Consider the following 9,954-nt stretch of genomic DNA (forward strand, 5'->3'; position numbering starts at 1 on the left):
TTTTCTCTGCTGCCCCCTGATGTTTACTGTCTTGTCAGCTCCCTCCTCTGTCTTGCTGCAGCATTTGTGCGGCCCCAGAAAAATTTTTTTTCAGCCAATGCGGCCCAGGGAAGCCAAAAAGTTGGATACCCCTGCAATAGAACAAAGTGATAAATTTTTTTTTAAAAAGTCATAGCATAGTCACCACAAGGACATAATCGCATGTCATAGACTGCGTACATGAGTGCAGTAATAGACTTTACAGCATGCTTAACAATATTTACAAAGACCCAGATTCTATAAATGGCACCTAGATCATCACGCCTAGCCAATCTAGGCACCTAACTTAATTATTCAGTTAGGCTTAATCAGTGCCATTAATTGAAAAGCACCATTAAAAAGCAATTTAAGAAAAACAATTAATTAGCTGGTAGTTGTCTACCACTTTGAGGTAGGCATCTACTTTAAGGTGCCTACCAGAAAATAGGCGTGGTTAGGGGCAGATTCTTGGTGGATTTGGGGACGTGGTTTGACTTAGGCGCACTCATTTAAGCCAAGAAAACCCTGGCATAAATGGAGTGCGCCTGAGGCTTCAATAGCTACTGGTGCTAAAGACTGCATAGGCTCTGGCATCTCTCCTCTCCCTTCCCTGGTCTTCCTTCTCCCTCCCTCTCCATCCCTCTCCCTCCCTTTCCCCACAATTGGGTGCAGTATTTCTCTCCTCCTCCTCTCCCCACGATGGGTACCTCCTTCCCTCCTTCTCTCTCTTTGTCACCTGAGGTGGACCAGCCTCCCCCCCCCTTGGTATGCCACTGTACTGATTAGCTAGGGTACCATATGCTTCCAGAAAGAGGAAGACAAGTTGAGACATCTGGGTTTTACTTCCATTGAAAGCAACGTGACATAAACACGCTCAAGAAATGGTCTGCGACATGGCAAATGAGGTTTAAGTGTAAGGTGATGCATGTCGGTAAAAAAAAATCTTATACACGAATGCAGGATATCCAGTGCAGTACTTGGAGAGACCACCCAGGAAAGAGACTTGGGAGTACTGGTCAACAAGTCAATGAAGCCATCCGCGCAATGTGCGGTGGTGGCAAAAAGGGTAAACAGAATGCTAGGAATGATTAAGAAGGGGATCACGAACAGATCGGAGAAGGTTATCATGCCGCTGTACCGGGCCATGGTACGCCCTCACCTGGAATACTGCGTCCAGCACTGGTCACTGTACATGAAGAAGAACACAGTACTACTCAAAAAGGTCCAGAGAAGAGCGACTAAAATGGTTAAGGAGTTGGAGGAGTTGCCGTACAGTGAGAGATTAGAGAAACTGGGCCTCTTCTCCCTTGAAAAGAGGAGACTGAGAGGGGACATGATTGAAACATTCAAGATAATGAAGGGAATAGACTTAGTAGTTAAAGACAGGTTGTTCACCCTCTCCAAGGTAGAGAGAACGAGAGGGTACTCTCTAAAGTTAAAAAGGGATAGATTCCATACAAACGTAAGGAAGTTCTTCTTCACCCAGAGAGTGGTAGAAAACTGGAATGCTCTTCCGGAGCCTGTTATAGGTGAAAACACCCTCCAGGGATTCAAGACAAAGTTAGACAAGTTCCTGCTGAATCAGAACGTACGCAGGTAAGGCTAGTCTCAGTTAGGGCACTGGTTTTTGACCTAAGAGCCGCCGTGTGAGCGGACTGCTGGGCACGATGGACCACTGGTCTGACCCAGCAGCGGCAATTCTTATGTTCTTAACTAAAACCAGTCTTTCAATGGAAGTAAAACCCAGATGTCTCAACCTGATCTCCTCTTTCTGGAGTCTATGGTAACTCTACACTTAGCTAACAAAAGATCAAAGCATTTTATAAAAATTATCTACAGATCATAGGAAAAATAGGAATTCCATTAAAATAGGAAAGATCACATCAGTCAACAGCATAAAAGCCATTACAGCCACACTAGTGCAGATAACTTCAAAGTCCAGTCCAGTAAACATAAGGAAAGGCCAAATTAAAATAATATGCCTTTAGCTGTCTCTTAAAATTTATTAAGGATTCCTCTTTTCGTAATTCTATGGGCAAATCATTCCATAGCTTTGGTGATACGTAAAAAAGTGCATAGTCCTAGTAGTAGCAATGCGAGCTCTTTAAAAATTTGGCACCAGTGTGTATTTTTGTTCCAGAATTCATCAAAATTATCAGAATTTATTTGGTTGGACAAAAGTAAATTACTGACTTAAAGGCTTCTTCCATTTTTTCTTCATCTTGTGCTTTTCAAATTTGTTTATTTTTTTTAAACAAACTGAAATCTAGTCCTTAAGTCATCTGTCATTAGAATAAATCAACACCAGATGGCAGTATGGCTCTACCATGATACTGTCTAAAAACTGTGCCATCCAAAACAGTCAGTTAAGAGTTGCTTAAGAGCAGTATACTCAGTGATATACCAAAAACATCTTTGCGTTCTGAGAATTTAGTGCTACTGAAGACATCTTTGAACCCGAGAATGATAAAATGACCTTCTGCTTTGCAGGAGTTAAGTTGTGGAACTCCATGGCGGGTGAGATACAAAATTGCTGTGAAAAGGGTGCCTTTTTGTAGGTACTCTTGACAAAGTTGAACTATCCAGTGTTCTCCCCAAAATTTTTTCCAGCCGGATGGCATGAAAAAGTAGCCGAGTGGGGTGGGGCGGAACAGGGAAATTTGGTGGTGGGGAAAATTAAATGTGTACTACTTTTTAAGTTTTGACACTTGTGCCAGAATATTTTTACTAAATTTAAGAAGTATCCAATTCTAGAAGTGAATAATTAGATATTTGCCCTCTTTCAAATGGTATAGAGGTTTAAAAAAGGGAAATGTGTTAATGAAATCATTAGGTTCAATCTAGCCATTTATTTCTGCATGAATTTAAACAACTAAAAAAAAAAAGATAAATATAGCTCATTCAGTCATACAAGAAACAGCTCTACAGCACCTCTAATACTGTTTTGATCACTAGGTTCCTTCCTGAGGTCTCACTGAGGATATGAAATAGATGTAATCCCCACTTCCAAACCTCTTCCCAGTGGCGTACCTAGCATATGTGACATCCGGGGCCCATCATTTTTTGACACCCCCCCATCTGTACGAAAAACATGATTTTTAGTAACAAGCCACATGTCACACATGAGTACCTAGGAAAAGGCAGCATCTTACATACTGCAGTGAGCAGTACAACATCAATACACCCATTGTAAAACTAAACAAGCCAGACTAGTACAGATCAATCCTGTAGTCAATCCTAACAAAAAACCATGTCTTTCGAACACACAGAACACAGAAAACACTTTCGCCTAGTATGCAATATGTAATCACAAACTAACCCTTCCCTCTTTTACAAAACTGTAGTGTGAATTTTAGCCACGGTGGTAACAGCTCTGATGCTCATAGAATTCTGAGCATCAGAGCTGCTACCACCAAGGCTGGCGCTAAAAAATGTTCCACAGTTTTGTAAAAGGGGGATAAAATAGAAATACATAGACAAAGGTTAAATTGAACCAGTAAGAAGCTGGACTCTGCATACAGTGCACCACAGAAACAGTGACACATGTCTCCTAAAGCAATAAATAAATAAAAAATTATTTTCTATCTTTGTCTTCTATGGTTTCTGCTTTCCTCATCTTCTTGTAACTCTCTTCTCCTACATGGCATCTTCTCTCCTTCTATGCCCCTTCCAGAAACTGTATGCCTCCCCCTTCCATCTCTCTTTTCACCCCCATTGGTCTGGCATCTCTCTCATCTCCTTCCCTCTCCCACACCTTTCCTCTGCAATCCCTTTCCCTTTTTTCCCTCATTTTCCTTATCTGCATCTGTCTAGATTACGTTCTTACTACCCTCTCATCAATGTCCTTTTTTACTGTCTACCTAAAGCTTGCCACCTCTTTCCTTCACCCCTCCAGTGTTTCCCTAACTCAATCCTTTTCTCCCCATCATGTGCCCTCCTTTTATTTATCCCCTCCTTCCATCATGTACCCTCTTTCTCCAACCCTTCCTTCTAGTACCTTCTCCTCTCTCTATCTACTTCCATCCAGCGTCTGCTCCCCTTTTTCTCTCCTCCCATTTCCTTCCTGCATTTGCTCCCTTATCTCTCCCATCTGCACTTCCATCCAGCATAGGCTCCCCACTACCATCCAATGTCTGCCCTTTCTCTCGCCATCCACCCCTATTCAATCAGCATATGCCCCCTTTCTTTCCCTCCAATATCCTTCCCTCTTATGTCTCTCCCCTTTCTCTGTACATCAATTCTATCAGCACCACCCTTCCATACCACCCTGCCCCCTTTCTTTCCCTCCATCACTTTTCCATTCCAGAAGTCCTGCTCCTTTCCCTTCATGCAGCAAGGTCCAACGATGACTGTAGCTACTGGCTGCCAGTCCACCCCACTCCGACGTACTTGCTCTGGAGCGGACTCGGCAGCCGCATGCTGGAAGGTCCTGTGATGACTTGTCTGCTGGCTCTGCTCCGGAAGAAGTAAGTTACGTCGGAAGGGGTGGATCCGGCAGACGCAGGGAGTTGTGGCAAAGTCTCGCAATGACTGCGTCTGCTGGGTCTTCCCCCTCCGACGTAACTTAGTTCTTCCGGAGCAGAGCTGGCAGATGAGTTGTCGCAGGACCTTCCTGCACCTTAGCGTGGCTGCCGACTCTGCTGCAGAGAAAGTAAGTCAGAAATAACGTGACCATTTATTTTTTTCATCAAAAGGGGACATCTATTAATTGACTGTGTATCCTTTCTTTCATTTCTTTCTTTCTGCACTCAAGCCTAACAATTGCCCTTTCTATTCCCTCCCTCCTTCCTTCCCATGTCCTTATTGCCCCCAGTGCCTCCTTCCCGTGTCCTTAGTGCTCCCAGTGCCTCCGTCCTGTGTCCTTAGTGCCCCCAGTGCCTCCTTCCCAGGTCCATGGTACCCCCAGTGCCTCCTTCCCGTGTCCATGGTGCTCCCAGTGCCTTCTTCCCGTGTCCATGGTGCCCCCAGTGCCTCCGTCCCATGTCCATGGTGCCCCAGTGCCTCCTTCCTGTATCCATAGTGCTCCAGTGCCTCCTTCTTGTGTCCATGGTGCCCCCAGTGCCTCTGTCCCATGTCCATGGTTCCCCCAGTGCCTCCGTCCCGTGTCCATGGTGCCCCCAGTGCCTCCTTCCTGTGTCCATGGTGCACCAGTGCCTCCTTCCCGTGTCTATAATGCCCCCAGTGCCCCCTTCCTGTGTTCTTAGTGCTCCCAGTGCCTCCTTATGTCCCCCCACTACCTCCCAGATTTTGTCTACCCCCAAAGACAGCCTGCCTGCCTATCTCCCTCCCTCCCTGCTGCTTTAAAGCCAGCCAGCTTGCCTGCCTACATCCTTCCCTCTCTGCCGTGGAAAAAAAAAGCGCCTCTCTCCTTCCTTTCCACCGGCCCGCACCTGCAATCTTACCTCCCCCCACCGACAAGAAGTCTTTCCGACGTCAATTCTGACGTCAGAGAGGACGTTCCAGGCCAGCCAATCACTGCCTGAATTGACGTTGGAAAGACTTCTTGTCGGCGGGGGGGAGGTAAGATTGCAGCGGCGCGGGCCGGGGGAAAGAAAGGGCAGGAGGACCCGGACCTGGCCGGTTGTGCACCCCCAAGCCGTGCACCAGGGGCGGACCACCCCCCCCACCCTGCCCGCTACTTGGTACGCCACTGCCTCTTCCACATAATTTATGGAGAGGTGTTACTGAGCCTTGAAGGAGTACTGTGTGATTGCACTACAGCAAAATAAAAAAGTAGCAGATAGAGATCATAGTGAGCACTAGGGCAAAACAGTTTAGGTAAAGATGCAGGTAATAATTAGTAATGTATTAAAAATATTTTATTTTTATTTGCTTATAATGTCATTTGAAAGCTGCCTGATGTTAATACAACTTTAATTTAATTCTTTATAGTTTGTCAATAGTGAAGTTAGAATAGGGTCATTAAATCCAGTGGCGTACCTAGTATATATGACAGTCAGTGATGATCATTTTTTAAAAAACCCCTCCTCTATATAAAAAAGTTATTTTTAATAATAATCTATGAGTCACACAACAAGGGTGCACCTAGGAAAAGGCAGTATCTTAAACACTGCAGTAAGCACTAGAACACCAACACACGCATTGTAAAACCAAACAAGCCAGATCCTGCACAGTCAATTGATCCTGTACAGTCGATGCTAACAAAAAAAGCCATGTCCTTTTCATACACACAGAACACAGAAACACCCTCGCCCAATATGGAATAATCACAAACTAAAAATAGAAATATGTAGACAAAAGTTAAACTGAACCAAAAAACCAGACTCTGCATACAATGCAACACCACAGAAACAGTGACACGTCCTCTAATACTGTAATAATACTGTAATACTCTAATAAAGACAGTAGATGTAAATTTGAAAAAACTGTTACATCACCACTTTACAAATTAACAAATAGAAATAAAACAAATGAGACATAAGAAAATTCCATTTTATTGGACTAATCCATTTTTCAATTAGTAGTAACTAGCTTTCAGAGGCCAAATCTTTCTTCAAGACAGTACAGTATACTGCTGTTATGGTATCCTGACCTGACCTGAGGAAAGGGGTTTAGTCCCAAAAATATTGCCTTATTTCCATTCCCTATTTATAAACTTTAATCAATACAGTTAAAATACTACTTGATTCTACGTAAAGCAGCAAAAAAAATTTCTACCTTTTGTTGTTTCTGCTTTAATCATCTTCTCTTCACTCTCTTCTTTCTATTCAGCGTTTGTCTTCTCTCCCTTCCATGCAACATCTGTTCTCTCTCTTTGCCCCTTCCACCCAGACTCTGCCCTCTCTCTACCCCTTTCATCTACTGTCTACCTCTCTCTGCCCCTTGCATCCACTGTCCACCCTCTCCGCCCTTTCCATCCAGTATCCGCCCTCTTTCTCTTCCATTCGGCATCTTCCCTCTTTCTATGTCCCTTCAATAAACTGTATATCCTGTGCCCTTTCTCTCCTTTGTACATGATTCATTTCAGCTTCACCCCCTCTCCATTTTTTTGCCTCCTCCCCTCCCCTCCCCTATGCTCTAGCATCTCCTTCCCTTCCTTCCTTCCCACTCCACCCCATGGTCTGGCATCTCTATCTCCTTCCCTTCCCTTCCCTCCCCCCATGCCCTGGCATCTCTCTCCTCTTCTATATATCCCTCTCCCTCTTTCTCTGGCACCTCCTCTCCTTCCTTTCCCTGTGGTCTGGCATCTTATGTCTCTTTAGTTTCCCTTCCTTCCTCCATGCCCTGGCATCTCTCTCCTCTCCTTCCATCTCCCCCTCACACTCCATTATCTGGCATCTCTTCTCCTTCCTTTCTCTCTTTCCTTCCTTCCTTTCACCTGATCTGGCATCTGTCTCCTTCCCCCTATATGCTCTGACATCTCTCCCTAACATTCCATGGTCTGGTAGCTCCTTTCCTTTCTTTCCCTCCCATGGTCTTAGCATCTCTTTCCTCTCTTCTCCCTTCCCTAGTCTTCCTTCTCCCTTCTTTCTCCCCAATTGGGTGCAGCAACAGCACTTCTTTTCACCCTACCACCTCCCCAATTGGGTGCAGCAGCAGCACTTCTCTTCCCCCTCACCAATTGGGTGCAGCAGCAGCAGCAGCATTTCTCTTCCCCCTCCCCTCAATTGGGTGCAGCAGCATTTTTCTTCTCCCTCCTCCCAAAAAATGGGTGCATCAGCAGCATTTCTCTTCTCCCCCCAATTGGGTACAGCAGCATGTCTCTTCCCCCTCCCCCATTGGGTGCAGCAGCAGCATTTCTCTTCCCCCCTCCCCCCAATTGGGTGCAGCAAAAGCATTTCTCTTTCCCCTCTTCCCTCCCCAATTTGGTGCAGCAGCAGCACTTCTCTTCCCCCTCCCCAATTGGGTGCAGCAGCAGCATTTTCCTTCCCCTCCCTCCCAATTGGGTGCAGAAGCAGCATTTCTCTTCCCATCCCTCCCATCTCACACACCTGTTGGCAGATTCACTGCAGACAAACTAAGGTAAGTTGTAAGCTTCCCTCCGTCGCTGACCTATCTTCCATAGGTCAGCGACGGAGGGAAGTTTACAACTTGCTGCTTTTGCTTGCTTTGGGCCTTCTTTGTTGCCGGGTCCTGCCTTTGCGAAAACAGAAAGTAGGCAGGACCTGGCACCGAGGAAGGCCCTAAGCAAGCAAGAGCAGCAAGTTGTAAGCTTCCCTCCGTCGCTGACCTGTCTCCCGCCTTAGCCTTTAGCGAACTCATGCTTTGTGACTCTAACGGTAACAATGTGCCTCCCGGCTTCCCTTCTCTTTCCTCCCCCCCCCCCCTCCACCGGGATGTAACTTCTGGTTTCGGAGAGAAGAGAAGGGAAGCCGGCATGCACAGTGTTACCATTAGAGCCCTGGAGCATGGGTTCAAGTCGCTTGCTGGCATTTAAAAAAAAAAAGTTAGGCAGGAGTCAAACACTGAACTTTTGGCGGCCCTTCAGGCTGTGCCGAGTCAGCCTGGGAAATCCCCAAGCTGGTGAGAGGGTTTTAAAAAAATGTTGAGCAGCGATAGCAGCAGGATTCGTGACCGAGATGACAGCCGGCGAAGTGCCCGGCTAAAAGGCGCTAGGGAGAACACTGACTATCCATGATCTTTTTATCCACATTATGGTATCTCCTTGAAGATTGTTTTTATGTTTATTTTATTATATGTTTTTTTAACTATGCATTTGTTTTTATTATGTCTTGTGTATGTACATTTTATAAACCGCTTAGTTTTAAACAATATGTAAATTTTTTAAATAAATAAATAAAAACGCTAGCGTGGCTTTGTAAAGGAGGAGGTATGCTGAATAAAACTTTTCAAGTATAATTTTTTTTCCCCATATGTTTTTGGGTTGGCTGCTAGCTTGAATTGCTGAGCTGAACATATGCCAGTCAGCTGAGAGGTGAAAAAAAAGAAATTCAGGATGTGTGAAAGTCAGATTCTTATCTTGCCAGGAATTTCTCATGATAATTTCATGCCAGTTCTTGCTGCAGGATATAATAAGGTTTTTCTTTTTTTTTTTTTTTTATTTATTGAAAATTATAATACTTAAACAAGTCAATTCACTTACATAAAGATTAGATACAAATTAAACTTGGGTGCTAGAATCCGCTTTTCGCGCTATTTGATAAAGGGCACTTGGTGTGGATTGCCTTTTGTAGAATACAGGTTTAGCGCAGATCTTTATGGCATCTATCTTTGGGCTCCATTTACTAAATCCGGCCCTAAGTGTTCATTCCTTAAACCACAGGTGTCAAAGTCGGTCCTCGAGGGCCAGAATCCAGTCGGGTTTTCAGGATTTCCCCAATGAATCTGCATGAGATCTATTTGCATGCACTGCTTTCAATGCATATTCATTGGGGAAATCCAGAAAACCCGACTGGATTCCGGCCCTCGAGGAGGGACTTTGACACCCCTGCCTTAAACAAACACGCACATATAAACACAGTTACACTAGAATGCTAAAACAAAAGTAGGCGCCCATTTTCTTTGCTAGAATAGGCTCCAAGTAGGTACCTTCTTGGCACTACGGTTAGATTATTGGACCAATAACTACTCCCTCCTCCTCCCCCCCCCTTCTTTAGCCACAATAAATTCAAGTAATTGCTTAGACTCAAAAAAAAAAAAAAATGAAAATTTATACCCTGAAATGAAACACAACATTTTGAAGGAAATTTCAAAATAAAGGATGCGCCTAAAGCCATAACCCTTGGTCTATAGACTAAGAAGTCTTTTCTTCGTTTTTGCATTTCTTTAGAAATATCAGGAAACAACCTAATTGTTGAGCCAAGAAAGGTATCATTCATGTGCCTGAAATAGGAACGAAGAATTAGATCTCGGTCAAATTCCAAGGTTAATGTCACAATTAAGGTAGTTCTCTCTGTTATCATTTCCAATGAATTCTCAAGAAAATTTGTTAAATCTAATTTATTCTCCTGTGCT

The sequence above is a fragment of the Geotrypetes seraphini genome, chromosome 15 (genome assembly GCF_902459505.1).
Source record: "Geotrypetes seraphini chromosome 15, aGeoSer1.1, whole genome shotgun sequence".
In the NCBI taxonomy this organism is placed as follows: Eukaryota; Metazoa; Chordata; class Amphibia; order Gymnophiona; family Dermophiidae; genus Geotrypetes; species Geotrypetes seraphini.